This window comes from Neopsephotus bourkii, unplaced genomic scaffold (genome assembly GCF_033783945.1).
Source record: "Neopsephotus bourkii isolate Nb327-2 ecotype Australia unplaced genomic scaffold, CSIRO-AGI_Nbou_v1 NB_1394, whole genome shotgun sequence".
NCBI lineage: Eukaryota > Metazoa > Chordata > Aves > Psittaciformes > Psittacidae > Neopsephotus > Neopsephotus bourkii.
Window position 1 is genome coordinate 332,261 of NW_026901872.1, and position 16,111 is coordinate 348,371.

Here is a 16,111-nt window from a genome sequence, read left to right on the forward strand (position 1 = left end):
CTTAACTGTGTAAACCCGAGCTAAAATGTGTAAAAACTGTGGTTGTACAAGCTGTGGGTCTGGGTTTGCCCTTGGGTTGTTGTTTTTGGTTTTTGGTTTGGTTTTTTTTTTTTTTGGTTTGTTTTTCTCTTTCTTCTTCTTTTTATTTTATTTTTATCTTGTTTTTTCTTTTCTCTTTCTTTCTTTTTTTTTTCTTTTCCTTTTTTAATTTATTAAAAAAAGTATCCTTTGACAAGAGGACGCCATGTCAACATGAATGAACCTTTTCACAGGCTACGTGACAAGGCACTTATATACATAACTTCGCCCTCCATGATGGTCATTATGTGAACCGAATTACTACCAAAAGTTTGTTCGGTGACTAATTACAGCTCACTAAACCTCTGCCTCTCTTCACTTCAGCATAATGTATACAAACTTTTGTACACGCGGATCAGAATAAAACAAAGTGTTGACAGCATCCAGCAGTGGAAATTCACTTACACAAGACTTTTTTTCACTGAAGTGTTGACAATAAACATTTAATGAAGGCAGAGACTTGGATGTCTCCAGACAGTGTCAGAATACTTTAAACAGACCATTAGCATGGCTTCTTCTACTTCAAACAGAGCACACTATACCATAACATTATAAAAATACAAAGTATGAAACAAATAATCTGTTTATACAGATATTTTAAGCTGTTTTCACCAGTTCTGACATCCCCTGTATTTAGTAACAGAAACTTATTCATTTCAGATTACTCGCGCTTAAAAAATGTTAAATACAGTTAATGCAATATTAATCGCCCTTTGGTGATATAAAATGCAATATTTTCAGGCAGCTATCGAGCTTTTCTAGAGGAAGAGCTGATGAAAACAGTCACAGCTGAATAGTGGAGAGAAAAAAGCTCTGTATTTATTGCTTTTGTTTGGCTTTTGGCTACAGAGACAGGAACATTCTAATGGGGTAAGGACATTTATTTTATCTGCAATCTATTGCTGCTAGAGCAGGAGTGGCAGATGGGGTTTGGTGTTATATTCACAGAGTAATTTAGAGCAAATCCTAATAACTAATAATGATTTATGTTAATTTCAATCACTTATGTGACTTTATTAAAGCGCTGCTGTAAGAGGAATGGAAAGCGGGGGGTGGAGGGGAGACTGGGGAGAGGCAAGCTGTGCCTGTCTGAAACCAAACCGTATGCTTGAAGGGTTGCTGTGGTGGGGGCTCCAGCACAATTTCTGACCTGAGGAAGCAGGCACCAGCTACCCCTGGTGCACGGCTTGCTTTTGGAGACTGGACATCTCCGATGCTCATGCCTTAAAAGCAAAGCCCTGTGTAGAAAGCCCGTCCGCCTACGAGGCGAACAAGAGAGCAAGAAAAGAGAGAGGGTTGCGAGAGAGACTCGTATTATGCAAAATGTATTGATTGTGTGCGAGGAATCTGCGATGCTGATGTGCTGAGCTCCCGAAAGAACAGAGGAGGCTGCTGACGGTATAGCTAGAAAGACCCTAAATGCACAGGACGTGAAACTTTTGTTCTGTACTGTTTCAGCATGGTGGAGGTCTGCAGTGATCTGCTAACCTCGCATTGACTTTACTCCTCACTGCAATTCACAGAATCTTAGAATGGTTTGGGTTGGAAAGGACCAAAAGATCACGAAGTTCCAACCCCTCTGCCAGGGGCAGGGACACCTTCTGCTTTTCCCCACAGGATTTTAGATTACTAGGGAAAAAGAAAATAAAATCTGAAACTCCAGCCATTGCAGTGAGGTTTTCGTATTTTCCTCTATCACTTTCAGGTTCATTACCAGCTGATAGTACCGGAGTGCACACACATCAACATATCGCCATGTGGGCACTGAAACAGGAGATGTTTGCAAAGCCGGGAAATCTCAAGCCAGCCAGTGCTGCTCTGCATAGGCTCGGTTTGATGTAGGAGCGAGGAGTACTTACAGGATTTTGAAAGGGAGGGTGCTCTTCGCTTCTGGCAATTTACTTTCCCAGCTACCTTTATGCGTTTTTCTGCCTTAAGGCATTCAGTCTGAAAGTAAAACATCAAAGCTGCTTATTAACACTATTTTCCTGAAATCAGAAGATAAAGCTACCTGAAACATTTAATCTGTTGTTAGCATTTATTTCCCAACAAAACAACCAGAACAAAGTTCAAAAGAGCTAGGGCAGTTATCTACAGGAGTCTAAAAGGCAAAGTGCAGGGAGTGATTTATGTTTCTGTCAGAACTCTTGAAATGGATTAAATAAACCCTAGGTTTTTCTGCATTCTCAGCCACTATGTTTCGTACTGTAATCCCCCCTTCCAAACTACACGGCTGGGAATAACCATCACCCCCCTTCCCCATCCCTCCCGCTGCCAGGTGCGCGTTTCCTAACTTTTGGGTTATTTGCGGAAATCCGTCTTTTCCGCTCTACGATCTGGCACCGTGTTTAAAATTAGACCGGTTTCCACACAGGACAATCTTTGTGTTCTCTGTAGTGAAGATTTTATAGAGAGCAACATCTTGTTTTCCTAGATGAAAGCAAAAAAAGACACAAAAAGAAACAAAACAAAACAAGGAGGGAGAGAACCTCCGATTTCATGGGGGATGTTACCACCTCTTCGCTTGAAAGAGGCGCAGGACTTCCAAACCCGCGGCTGTGTGAGCGTCTGCTTTTTGAACTCTCAGTGCGGTGAAGACGGGCGCGCTGCTCGCAGGCGGAGCGGCCGCGGGCAGCGGGGGGAGGAGCCCCCCCCCTCCACGGCAGTGCTTCAGCACTGCGGAGAGCTCCGGCGGGGCGGTGCGGGGAGGCGGCCTGCCTGCCTGTCTGTCTCTCTGTCTCTCTGTCGGGCTGGCTGGCTGCACAGAAGCCTGTAATATGTTAATGGCCGCGGGGTATGCCCGAGGTACCATCTCAAGCTGCTTCGCACACCATATGTCAGGCCGTTAGCCACATGGATCTATTAATCAAAGGGGGAGAGAGAGGAAAGAGAAGCGGAAGGGGGGGCAGGGTGTGTGTGTGTGTGAGCTTTTAATACCCCACACTATTTTTCTGTATACTTCCTCCTTTCATTTTCCTCAGACATAAAGACCCGGAGTACCTCGAACACACAGCCGTAATTCTCTTTTGATCCGCACTCTTATACCCTCGTGTAATGTAATCAGTTCGGGTCAGCCGATAGCGAGATTTGAGGGAGAGGGGTGTGTGCATTTCACGTTTCCTCCGGCAAAGGATTTGGTTTTCGAGTGCTGCTCAACCCCTGTGACAAAGGGGATGTCTGTCCGCCCCTTCAGCTTCCTCCTTGCGGAGGGTGCCTCTAAGGGGAAGGGTTTTTCTAGCGAGCCAAGGATCACTTCCCCTGCAGGCAGCCAGACCGCCCTTCCCGCTTTTACATGTGCCCCGTTACCTACTGCAGCACGTCGTTTCTTCACGGGGGGTTTGTCCCACGGTGAAGAAACCCGTGAGCTCCACAAAATCGCCGGGAGCAGGGGAAGAGGTGGTCTGCGTAGGAAAGCGGGGTAAAAGCCCTCTTGTAGGTGAATTCTTCATGCAGCCCTCTAACCTCGGACCAGCAGGCCCGCCTCAGCCTTTGCGGTTCAAGCAGATAAAGATGTCCTGATGTACCTAACGCCAAGGCTTAGCGCCCGAGGAAGTGCGCAGGCTCCCGGGTTCGGTTTATGCTTTCTTTGGGACATGAGGTGTTCTGGGGGGACTTTCTCTCCAGGGGTAGAATGAACACCCTCACAAGGGATTCTCCTGGACCCTGCTGGCCAGCCCGTAGGTGACAAGGCGGGGTACAGCCCGGGCAATCAGCACTCCCAGCACAGTTCCGAGACTGCTGTTGCTTTGTTTTTGCTTTTCATTCATGATGAATGGAGGTGGGGTGGCGGGGTGGTGGAGAGAATTACAGAGGCTGACTTTTCGCTCAGGCACATGCCACATCAGGTTTTGGAATTCTAAATTTTTATAGAGCACTAGAACAGCCCAGGAAAGTTACTGAGCAGTGGAGGACGGGGAACAGGACCACCTTGGTACGCCAGGACCCTGAGTAGGGTCCTCTCGTGGGGAAAGGGAGGGTGGATAGAGCAGAACCCCTACCCCTGATCTCCACGCAGAGGTGCACGCACTGGAAATGATTGGAAAACACCCGGAGAAAGGGAAAAGACGTGGGCTAGATCTGAGACATGAAACACAAGGATTAATTCTGCTTTTCACAGGTTTACATAAAAAAGGTCAAGATCCCCCAGCTGGCTGGAATTTCCTCTGTTGGTACCCTGCATCACAAAGAGGCGAGTCAGAGGGAAGAAGCGCTGGAGAAAATTTCTACCACTGCAGACAGGAGATAGTAGTAACCTGATTGATTTTGCTCTATGGCACATTGCATAGCTTATGTTGAAGTCAGTCTTTAAGACAGACCTAGTTTCTGACCCCTTTTTCCCTTTCAGTGTCTAGAAAAATCACGAGTGCATCTGTGCTTAGATCCAAAGCTTCCAGAACCTTTGCTTTAATACAGGTTGCATTTAACCTGAAAAAAAAAAAGCAAACAAAAAAGCCAAACCCAAAACCCCAACCCCCCCCCCCGAAAAAAACACCAAAAAAAAAAAAAAAACAAAAACCCACAAACAAACAATCCCCCCCCCCCCCCCCCCAAGAAAAAACAAAAAAGCCTTTCTAGGCAACACTTTACATCAAGACAGAGGTAAATGCACAGGCTGAGTGTCAGCTGATTCTGCGTTTCCACCAGCCAAGGAAAGGCTCTTGTTACTTTTAAATTTTGGTGCACACACCACCCATCATTTTCTTCCTCTATTTGAAAGGTAACCCATATATCTGTCGTTTTAGGTTTCCAAAGACTCGTAACTTAATTCCTTCAGGCTATTCATCAGCACAGTAATTAAACTAGCAAATGGATGTAAATAAAGTGAAATTGGTTTCATGACAGATGAGCCGAAGAGGCCTCTGACATGAAACAAGCCAGGACAATAATTATTTCTGCATCGGGCTATATGAGGAACTCCATCTGGATTTATTAGGTGCTGCAAGTTATTTGCTGGGAGCAGGCAAGACAGGAGGACTCACTTTAATTTGACAGGATTTTTTTCTTCTTTTTTGCATCCTAAGTAGGTTACAGAAATATAAATCTAGAATTAACTTTGGCAATACTCTGAGAAGCCTCTACCCAATACAAAAACTCTGCAGTAAAAATACGTAGTAGGAGAAAGGCTCATTAAACATTTTCTTCCCAAATGTTAAACAAGAGGGAAAATCTACATTAAAACCCCTGTTCTCGAGCTATCCCCTATTAAACAATAATCCAGATCACTGTGGAAGCCAGTGTCTGCTTCTCTTTCCTACAAACGTACATGTGATATAGTGGAGGCAATAGAAAGAAGGCAAATTTGGAGACCTCAGGAATTCTGAAAAGCTTCCCTGAAAGAAAAAAAAATAAAAACAAGGAAAAAAAAAAAAAGAAATCTAAGGAATCTCAGCAAAATAGTGTCTGTTAAGAGCCCCCCACTCTCACTTGTCTGCCAAGGAAAAGTTTGTACCTGCAGAGAACAGGAGAGCAGAGAATAGGGCTGTGAAAAGGAGGGTATGGATTCTGCAAGGCTGAACTGTAATTGGAGCCATCAGGTCCAGCTTGGAGTGGAAGTAATATACAGAATAAATAAAAAAAGGGCTCTCACAGCAGGTGCAGATTAGTCCCTTTTCCCCTGAAAAGATTAGAAACTGACTGCTTTATGCTTAAACGTACTCTCAATTATTTAAGCGCCCCTTCGTGATTAGCAAGTTAAAGTAACGCTCCAAAAGCGCTGAAGAAATGAAGCAAGAATAACATCACTTTCCCACAGCTCACGTCGGCTTTCCAGCACGTACCCAGCTCCTGCCGGCCAACAGAGCGCAGGCCGGGGAACTCTCTAGTGTGCATGCACCTGGACGGTGGGCAGGGGGGGAAGGAGAGAGAGAGGGGAGAAAGAGGGAGGGGGCAAGGGCAGCGTGAAAAAATCTCGCTGTCGAGGCTATGCAAGCTGCAGCCCAGCCTGGCTTCACACGCGATTGTGGTCTGTGGGCACATTTTCCCGAGGATGCTGGACCCTCAACGTCTCTTTCACTGGGAAAAAAAACCCAAAACAAAAACAACCCACACCACCCCAAAAAAGCCAACCCCTCCCCCCCCCCCAAAAAGAAAAAAACAAACACCAAACAAACAACCCAGAAACCCTACCCAACCAACCAAAAATATAAACCCATATCTTATGTCGCCCCAAAATCCCGAACAAAAACCCCAGACAACCCTCTTGGAACGGGCTGAAAATGAATCGACGATGCCTGTGTGATTTGGTGAAGGTTCATGTCTTTCTGCTATCCCTTCCTCACTGTGTAAGGGACTGTGATAACTGCAAAGCCAGGGAGAGATCCTAAAGGGACTGAAATCCCCTTATGTCTGAGGCTTTCCCTTTTAACACACACCAGACTAATTATTTAAAAGTTCTTGTAAAATTAGAAGACATAGCCCAGTCCTTTAATTAGAATACACTGTGAATAGGGATAGCATATGGAGGGGAATGTCAAGAAGAGGGTGCCAGGGGCAGATCCTAGGAAATCTGTATTCATTTCTGCCTCCTATTTGTTCAGTAATCTCTACCATCATAACTAAATCTTGGAGCACTGATGTAGTTCGAGTTGTTGTTGACTCAACGTCAAAATTCAATCACTGGGGGTTTTGCATCAGCCGGGCTACTTATTTGTCTAATAAATCCGTCATTTTGTAAGAAAAATATTTGAGCAGCCGTACTTGACCTCTTGGTATCCACAAGCCACATTTATTTCTACCAGTTTACAAATGCAAAATGGAGATGATCATCTTAATGCCTCGAGGTGCTGTGTTGATTTCTGATTGGATTTTAGATGGAAATGTCTATTTTAAATACCCTGTGATTAAATTGTACATATAATAGAATTCATGCCTCTCAACTCAACTCCTGATTTGCAAACCCAGGTTTTCTTTAAAAAAAAGAAAGATTATTTAAGCATAAATTGTTTTCTTAAATGGCTTCTTAACCTCCCGCTGTAAGATTTTATTATAGCCGGGCATCTTTCTCACAGGAAAACTTATTTTGACCCTGGACCATCCGATTCTGATTGAAAGGTGTCAGGTGCGGGTGGGATGGAAGTACGTCCGTGTGGCGGGCATTTATTGCCTCTGTTTTCAGGCATAATTCTTTCTCACAGGGGCCCACGCTGCACAAGTTTAATTGGAATGGGGGAAATCTCTTCCACGAGGTTGTTGGGTTGTTGTTGCTGTGTTTTTTTTTTTTTTTGGGTGGAGGGGGGGGAGATGGGAAGGAATAAGGCCAGTGTCAGGACAGGTCTGGGAGCCTTCCGTCGGGCGGGAGGGGAGCAGCGGCTTTAGCTGCCGACATTGACCCTAGGGAACTGCGGCTCGCCCCCCCCCCCAGCCGTGGCTGCCCATCCCCGTCCTCTCCCTGCTGCTCCCCTCCCCGAGCAGCGTGGGTTCCGCCGGGGATGGGGGAGATGTCCGCACCCTCCCTGGCCAGCGGGGAGCTCCAGCGTCAGCTGCTTTCTGGGAACTTGTTTTCTTCAGCACCTCCCCAGCACCTTCCTTCCCTCCCCCCTTCGCTTTTTTGACTCCGATCTCCAGAGTTTTCCCCTTGCCGGGATCTTTCTGTCTCCATGGAAATACAAAGGGCCTCTGTCAGCCAGGGTGGCGGTCATTATTTCCTCATTAAAGTTCCCCCAGCACCCACTCACACCGGGACCAGTCGGCTCCGAGGAAGCTTGCCCGGCAGCATCCCCTGGCAGCCATCCCCTGTGACCTCCCTAAGGACGTGCTCGATGCAAGGAAGGGGGGGGTGGGGAAGCAAAATAACTAAGCATATTGAAAATATTAATGTTGGCTTGTAGGAATTAATGTAATGGGCTATAGTTATTAACAACTTATAAAGGCTTAAATCAATATAAATTAATTTAATTATGATTTCTAATTGCATTATGCATGATCAGTTTGAAACACTACATTAAAGATAATTAGAGCAGGGTGCTAGTCACTAATCACTCCCTAATAGCTTAATGAAAAGGAATGCCGTGTATTACCTGTGGGGTGAACCCATGAAATCATATGAATGCTTATTCTCCAATTAAAAAAAAATTGTACGTTTTCATAGACATTTTAATCACTTTATTGTAAACACGAAATGGTTTTGGGCTTTTTATGTGTCCTTGTTTAAATTTTATTGGTGTTGATGGAAGTGCTGCGGTACTGTGAGTCCATCTATTGACGACCAGAAGGAAGACTAACTTTTATGTAAAAGTATCATGCTGTCCTTAGAAGCTAGTGCCAAGAGGTCACAGTAGATGGAGGTCCTAGCTTAGCATAATGGGCTCAACATTTCCATGACATCATCAAGGAATCTGAAAAGGATAATCAGAGTGGTCATTCAGAGGCAGAGTAAATATTTTATGAGGATATATAGAAGTCAGGAAAGAAGGTGGTCAGAAAGGTGAATCTCCACTTCTTCATGCTCTGTGAAGAAGATTTTTCACTTAGTACCAGTTTTGATTGAAAACTTTTGTATTGTTAATACGAAAAAAGGCAGAGCATAACCCTTGGAGAGGTGAATCTTGATTTGGTTTTAGCTGCAATCTAAATATATTTGTATTCCTTGTCACCTTTAAGGGTTACAGATTATTCCTCTCTTTATATATTTATATATATATTTATATTTATACATATAAATACATCTTTTCTAGATTCTTCGTTTGCCCTACACATTGTCATTTACTCAGGGATCTGTCCCTACTTTAATAACAAAAATAACAAAATCTCATTTATGGTTAAAATTAAAAGCAACCGACATAAATGAACACCTTGTAAATGGATGGTGTGAGGCAGATTAGTTGAAAAGGCTTTGCCTGTGATTAGCTTTATTTTCATATCTTTGCCTAATAACTGAAGTAGTGCTTGCAGCATACATCTTGGTTAGACTCATTATATAATTCACAGTTCTCAGAGAAGTAGTGTGTAATTAGGGAAACTGAGATTTAAGTAGAACAGTAAAGAACAGCAGCACGTAATGCCCACATTTGTCACAGCAAGACCTGTTTGAAGAATTTTTCTTCTTTCAAGGCCTGATTGAGACCTAGAAGCTTTGGTACTCCTGAGGATAACATTGTCTGAATAAAAAGGGAGAGTGAAGGATAGAGCTTAAATGTCACGTAAGGAGCATATTCCTTTAAGGCTAAGTTATTAGAAACATACAGATTTTAGTAGTGAACTATGGCTGTAGATAACTCCGTGGGAGGAATGATTCCAGGGATATACAGCTGCTCTTTTTTTTTTTTTTTTTTTAAAAAAAAAAGGGTTCCTGTTTAACAGTGTACAGTAGAATAGCTATTTTTCCCCCACCATGTCCTGCAGAAGGGAGGTAGAAGCAGAAATAAGCTTACTCTGCATAACAATTCCTAAGTATTCCTAAGTATTCCAATAAAGTGGGACAAATTGCAGGATGAGCCTGGTCATTTCCTCTGTTGTTCACAGCTTGAAAAGATGTGGCCTCATACTGCCAAGATCCAGTGACAAGATCTGAAAGTAATTCATGCAAAGGTTTTAAAAAGTGCATAACTGCACTAACTTGTAACCTCCAACCTCAAACTTGCTGTTTTTCTTAAAAGAAATCCTCTACAGAAGCCTTCCAGGTTCCTGCAAGAAAAGTTCTAGTGTATTGGAATAGCAATATATATGTGGAGACCAACATCTTGAACTAAGGATGGGATATCAACACAGCTTAAAATATCGAGGTGACAAATGCCTTACAAATTCCAGTGGAGACACACTCTTGTGGCTCCTATGTCACTTCAGCTATGGTAGCTTCCAGCTGCTGTGGCTTTCCTGCTATGTTGGTCCATTATCACATCCTGACCTCTGCCCTAAATGAAATGATTTCCACAACCATTGTTCAAGCTCTTGTCAGGAGTGAGGAGTCCCCCAGCATGACTTTTCCATAGCCAAAGAGCTTACAGGGAGAAAAATAGTCCACAGGATTTCAGAGATGGGCTCAAGGACTGAAGCCTGTATGTAAACTCATCTTGTGACACACTAATTTTCTCTTCCATAAATAAAAGTTGAACCAGTCTAAGTTTTTCATCCTGCACTGGACCTCAGGAAGTTTTATCTACAAACAGGAGCAAGTGGGGTATTAGCTAATGCAACTGCTTTTGCGAATATTGATTTTCCCTTTTTTTTAAGTCTGCACAAAGAAAATTCTTCTTTGTGCAGGGGACCCTTGGTTATAAAAGCCTCACCTATACACTGTTTGAGTGGTTAGACTGTGAACCACATGGAGTCTCTGTTTTCTGCTGTTCTTTCGTATAGCAATTGATTTCAGATAGCACTGTGAGCCAAGGATGGTTCACGAGTGCTGTTTATATGTGCCAGGGAAAGAAAGGAATGAAAAGAGTTACTTGAGACACTGTGACAACTGGAAGCATATAGCTTTGTAGCTATGGAACTATCCCGTACTCCTCTCTATAAACTAAATACAGTCATTAATAAAACAAACAGCATTGTAATTCAAACCCATCTTTCTATCCTTCTGAGGGAACCTCTGAATGATAGGCATGTTTGCAATAGTAGCAATTCACCAGAGCCTTAGGATCCATTTTTATAAATTTTTGCTCAAGTTTTTTTGATGGATATAAAACTGATTTTTCTCCTCACCTAAAATTAAATGGAAGGAAAATTTTAATTCATTTAAATATTTTATTAGAAAAAAAGTTACATTTGCTGTCCGACATCTCAAGGCTTCCCCTTTTCAGATTGACTGATTTTTTGCACAAACCACTGACAGCTGGAGGCAAGTATGTTAGCAGAAACTTTAATCAAGTCTTGGTTTTTAAAGCTTCAAAACCAAACCTAGCATTTTTGGTTTTCAGTAATGGAACTAAGCATATTTTGATCTGTGGCTACTTTAGTGGTGTCCTGGGTTCAGCAGTAGCAGTCATTTTTCTCCTTAATAGCTGGTGCAGTGCTGTGTTTTTGACTCAGCCTAAGAACAATGCTGGTAACACCGATGGTTTTAGTTGTTGCTCAGTAATGCTTACTCTGACCAAGGACCTTCTGAGTCTCATGTTCTGCCAGGGAGGAGGGGAACCCAGGAGGAAGCAGAGACAGAACACCTGACCCAAATTAGCCAAAGAGGTATTCCATACCACAGCATGTCATGCCCACTATATAAACTGGGAGCAGTTACCTGGAAGGGCTAGATCACTGCTCAGTCTGGTTGGGTATTTCTTGGCGGATGGTGAGTGGTTTTATTCTCTTCCCTTGTTATTTCCCTTATCGTTATTATCATTGGTGGTAGCAGCAGTGATTTGTGTTATACCTTAGTTACTGCACTGCTCTTATCTCAACCTGTGGGAGTTACATTCTTTTGATTCTCCTCTCCATCCCTCTGGGAGCCGGGTTGGGGGGGCGGGAGGAAGAGGGGGGAGTGAGTGAGCAGCTGCATGGCTGACTGGGCTTAAACCACGACAGTGGAATGCCCAAGTTGTCCCTGTAACCTTAGTAGTGAGATGCCATGCTCAGTGTGAATATGTTGGGTTGCAATGATGTATCTTTTTTTTAAGTTTAAACTGCTCAAAGACTGTGCCACAGTATCAGATAATTGGACATGGGGTAACGTGATTCTTTGAAAATGCACGGAGTTGTGGAGAGAAGCGTCCTGGTTTCAGGACACTTAAACCATGACAAGAAGTTTTAAAGTAATATGAGTCAAGGGAAGGACTTTTCATCATCCATGGGAGACATAAGAGGATGATGCCCTTAGCAGGTAATTAAATATTCATAATGGGTAGAGGTTGGACTTATTTTTATTCTCTAAAACATTGTTAATAAGTCTCAGTCTGGCATTGAAGACATTAGGCACGTTGCTCTGCCTCTCACCTTTTTAACCCTGTTTGCATGTTTAAGTAAACACATCTTGAGGTCTTTTGTGCCTGTGATTCGTGACAAAAACAATCTTCATGTTAAATCAGTGCATGGCTCAGAAGAGGAGCATATTCTGGTTCAAATTAATCTCATTGCAAACTGATTAAATCATGATAGCCACCAACTATTCTGTCAACTACTGAATGGCATATGGTTTGGTTGTCCAAAAAAAGGGACAAGAATGTGGAGCTTATACTTACCCATGAAAAAATTGTAGAAATATTAAAAAAAAAAAAAGAAATTGGATTAGGAAACAGACGAATATAATGACCTTCCTTACTTTCAATCATATGCTGCCAGCTAAGTGTTTGAGTCTGAAAAATTGCACTAATGAAGCTATTTGAAGGCTTTTGTGGACAACTGCTTCCTCTTTGAAGATTAAATGAATGATGTTGATGTGATTAATCTTAGTACAGGGAGTGATGCAGCAGCCAGAAAATACCTTGGTGATTTTCATAATTAAACTGAATCAACATTTCAAAGAAATGCCAGTGTTATCACTTGTATATTAGAATTACATTCATTAGACAGAAGAAACAAATAATTTGAGCAAACAAGATTTTCCTTTTGGTGTACTGAGACTTCTGTCATGTCTCAGAATATCTTACTATAAACCATCATTACTGTTAATTTCAACCTTGCTTTTTCAGCTACTTGTTTTCTGTTTATTTTTTCTTAACTGTCCTAACGATTCATGGTTACAGGCTTCCTGATTACGGATTTCAGTATTAAATAGACTTTCCCAGTTAAAATTGCCTGCCCAGTATAGGATTTCAAACCATTGTCACTGAAAAGAAATGTGAACAGTTGTTGGTTTATGTGACAACAGGCTCTGCATAAGACTGAGAACACAAGTAGTAGATCAGAACACAAACAGTATGTCACAGTAGTCTATGACAATATCTGTTCGGGTCAGATTCTGCATGTTTAACTCATTCCGTGAGTGTCTTACAGATTTTGGTAGGAGTCCTCAAAGTAATAGTTTTTAACAGCTGTTCAAGTGACAGAATCTGGATTCACATAATTGAGCAAAGCTAAGTGGTCTTTAATGATGCATATTTAAGATATTTGAATAATATATGTACGTTATTTTGTAATACCAAAGTATTAAATGTTTCCTGATATACATTCTTAAACACATAGATGAACACCCATATGCAGGTGCATACTTGTAGACAACAAACTTGCGTACCTGCCAAACAGTTCAGGTGAGGTAAAAATAAAGAGCATCACAAAAATACAGTCAGCTGCTTCTTTAATGCAAATGAAAGTGAAGGTGTAAGGTTAATGATTGTTGCATCAAGATGAATTCACAGTATTACTCTTTCTATCACCACTTCAGATTATTTGAAAGGTTTCTCTGTGGCTTTTTGTAACCCTGATATTTACAGTGTGGTCCTAGTCATTGCACAATCTTTCCTTTCACGCTTGCTTAATAGAAAAAAAAGAAATGACTTCTTTATGTAGTGGATAAAAAACCTAGCTTTTCACCTTGAGGACCTCAATTTTAGCTTGTTCCGTAATCTGAAGTGAAATGGGCTTGGTGGTCTCTGCACAATATCTAACGGGCAATAATCAACACCACCAAGCAGAAGTGCTGGTTTTCCTCCATATTCAGTTTAAAAGCAGCACATAGACTTGGAATGCCCACTGATCCTAAGGAAAAGGTTTCTGTGGTACTATCTAGGTATGATATAAAGAAAATATCCCCTTCACCTTGTCTGACCTTCAGTTCCTTCACCTAACTTTGTATTTCCACATAGTTTACTCCATTGATCTCAGATTTTTCTTCCTATCCTACTTCTCACTTCTTTATAGAGGGAACATTTTATTTGCTGTCATCCCATGTAACCTTTTGTCTCTATCATGTACTGCTCTTCTTTACCCTGTGTTCCTTAGGTTGGGCCTTACCCTGCACAGTGTTTTGCATATGACTCAGTAAGTGCTTCTTACTATCAGAACAAATGTGATCACCACCACTACTAAGGCATCTACAAGAGGGAGACCCCAAGGTACATGCTGTAATTAATGGCCCAAATGTGAATCCAATGGTATTCATGTGTTGACTGATTTCATATGCACATCTGTCACGCTGGTTGGCAGCTTCTTATTTGTCAGTCAGTACAGAGTGAACCTTGGGCCCAGAGAAAACAGTCAATGAGCTGTATGTTTATCTCACCTACCTTTAACCATAAAAAGACAAATTGCCTAGTTTAAGCTAACAGTTAGATTTCTGCTATTGCTCATGAATACAGAGGTAGGCATTTCTGAATGGAGATTTATTTCATCTGAAGACAGCTGACTGTGATAGCTAAGCTAAATAGCTCTCTTGAGGTGCTTATCCTTTCCACTGGCATTAGCACAGACAGAAAGCCTCAGTTTGGTAACCAGCCTTGGAGAGCTATACATCCTCACCTCATTCTTTGTGGCCCAGGTCTACTGGGCTTTCAGGTATACCCCAATAGCTCAGGAACATAGGGTGTGTTCATTCAGGAATTTGTTTTGGCTGCAGATGTGTGAACATGAGAATGACTTTATAGTCATTCATGTGAAAGGAACAACAGCAGATTGGTAGGTTGGGCTTGATGCACTAGAGCTTTTTGTTTCCTTAGCTACAGCTTGATTTCTTTGACTTGAGTGGGAGGCGAAAGAGGAAAAAAGTTGGATAAAAGAGGAATTGTATGGTTTCCCCTGCAGTCAATAGCAAAGTGTATTTTGTAAGATTATATCTTTAGCTGTTTTTTTTTATAATTTTTGTTACTTACATCTGCTCTTAAAAATTACTCCAGTGAGAGTCCCTTGTGTTATTTATCTGTTTTTTTTTTTTAAACAAGTCTGACTTCTCTTTCTGGCTCCTTTCTCCAGGACTTGACTTAAGGGTCCATGAACCCCAGCTGAAGAGATTGGTAGGGTCAGGGGGGGTAGGATCAGGGGCCAAAAGTTATGCAGTGTGCACACTGACAATGTGAGGACAGTACAGCCCTGGTCAGGATTGTGCTGTACCGTTGTGTCTGAGAGTTAGAGGTGATATCCTGGCATGTATATGTTTAGAAAAGTAAAAGTAACTGAGACAGCTAGCTGCAATAGGTAGATCTCACAGAAAGGCAGTGAGGAAGCAAGAACAGCCAGTGGATGTGAAGGCAGTATTACTCTCCAAAATCATATTACATTAGCTACATGGATGTCATAAATTAAGTTTTGTGTAGATACAGTTATTCTGGTAACTTCCTTTGAGCCAGAATGATTAAGTAGGGTGGGGTTCCCTTCAACTGACTTAAGACATTAAAAAAGTAGACATTGAATTTGATCTGGTTGTTCGAGGTGTCTTTGGAGTCAGTGTAAAGAGATAAGCATCTCATGGTAATTCAGTCCACCTCTGAACAAGTATCTCACGTAGGATAGATGGATCAGTCCTTGGAGGTACCTATTTCTCTTCTTCTTTAGAGAGTTACAGCAAGGGAGAACTAATCCTTTCCTTCATTTAAAATATTCATGTAATTTACATAGTAATTTACATAGTCATATGATCATAAAAAATGCAAGCAGAAGTATACTGTATAACACATACCATACTCTACACATATGCCAGTACGCATAGATGTGTATTCATAAAGCTCCAGGAGCCAGAAGCAGTAGAGGGTCTTGAACAGGTTTGTTTGGGAGAGGAACAATATCAAAACAGCTTCAGTGAAGAAAAGTTAAAGGCAATGTTTGCTTGCCCTGTTGGAGAAGATTTCTAGTTTAGTATCCCTGTTAGCAGCTAGGAACCCTACATCTTCAGACTTTAGCAGCAGATTGGAGAGGGTAGAAGTTATAGGTGAACACTTATTAATCCCCAACAGACTGCTGTTGTAAAGAAGAATTGTAATGAGTATTGGTTGAATTGTACTATTTGTAAAAAATATTTAATATGTGTGGATAGAAAGGACATTAAGAGTTTTAACAACAAAACCTATAAAAATATCTTCAGAAACAAGCACTTTAAAAAGGAGTTGAAGTTTCAGAACAAGAACATTCTGACTTATCACGGTATTTATAAACAATGTTCTTAAGAAGAAGGGGTAACAAAGGATATCTTTTATCTTATTTTGCCCATATAATTTACTTTCATATTAAACCAGAAAGG

General features: G+C 41.8%; 1 long non-coding RNA gene across 2 annotated transcripts in view; it reads right to left on the bottom strand.

The window, feature by feature from the left end:
* Positions 1 to 505: 505 nt before the first annotated feature.
* Positions 506 to 16,111, bottom strand: part of LOC133219997 (uncharacterized) — a 188,096-nt gene continuing 172,490 nt past the window's right edge. For both annotated transcript variants that reach the window (XR_009727616.1, XR_009727615.1), the window contains 2 exons: positions 1,938 to 2,025; positions 506 to 1,588 (listed from right to left, as the gene is read on the bottom strand). This is a non-coding gene — a long non-coding RNA (uncharacterized LOC133219997). The remainder of the gene's footprint in view (positions 1,589 to 1,937; positions 2,026 to 16,111) is intronic.